The sequence below is a fragment of the Microtus ochrogaster genome, unplaced genomic scaffold, assembly GCF_000317375.1.
Source record: "Microtus ochrogaster isolate Prairie Vole_2 unplaced genomic scaffold, MicOch1.0 UNK727, whole genome shotgun sequence".
Classification (NCBI taxonomy): domain Eukaryota; kingdom Metazoa; phylum Chordata; class Mammalia; order Rodentia; family Cricetidae; genus Microtus; species Microtus ochrogaster.
In genome coordinates, this window is record NW_004949825.1 from 2,946 (window position 1) to 4,042 (window position 1,097).

The following is a 1,097-nucleotide window of genomic DNA, read 5'->3' on the forward strand; positions in this document are numbered from 1 at the left end:
CCTTTCCTCATTTCTCAAATCACTGCCATTTTACAAGCTATTTGAAACCTACACACAACTTACTTTCAGCTGCCTGTAGGCATACCATTATATAGAACACAAGAGAACTTTTTGCTAAACTATAATTAGACTGGAAAATACGTGCTTATTGCCTGTGTGATTTCTAAGGATATGATTTCAATTTTATTTTAGCAATTCAGTGATATTACTCCTACATAACTGATGCTTCAAGAAGAAGCACAATGGAGGCCGGTGGGACAGTTCATTGGGTGAAGGAGTTTGCTGTCAAGCCTAATGACCTCAATTCAGTGCACCAAATCTACATGTTAGAGGAAGAAAATCAACTACCTTAAGCTATTTTTTCTTTTATTGTTATTGTTGCTTTTATATTCTTTTCACTTATACTAAATTCTTACTGCAGTTTTCCCCCTGTCCCATCACTCCAGTCTCTCCTCCCCACCTCCCCTCTCCTGCAGATTGATTTCCCTCAGTACTGAGAAAATTTCCCAGGACATAAAATTAGCATGACATAATATGATACAACAATACTGGGCAAATGCCATCATATCAAAATGGATATGAACAGGGAAACCCAGTATGAGGAAAAGCAGCCCACAAGCAGAAAAAAGGAGTCAGATACAACCCCACTCCCACGCTTAGGATTTCCACAAAACGTGATGCTACTCAGTCAAAACATACATGCGAAGGATCTGGTTCAAAGTCCTATAGGCCCCCAATCTCTGAGAGTCCCCATGAGTTCCAGTCAGTTGATTCTGTGCTTACGGTGCCCTGTTCCCTCTAGTTCCTCTGAACTTTTTCCCACCACCACCTGTGTGCAGGACTCCCTAAGCTTTGCCTAATATTTATCTGTAGGACTCTGCACCTGCACCCATCACTTGCTAAATGAAGTCTCTATACTCTCTTTGATGGCAATACTGGTAGACTCCTATCATAGAACAACATGTTTGTCTTTCTAAGTCTGGGTTACCTCACTCAGGATGACTTTTTCAAGTTTTATTCATTTGCATGTAAATTTCATAACATTTTTTAATAGTTGACTGATACTCTGATACTCCATTATATATATATATATATAT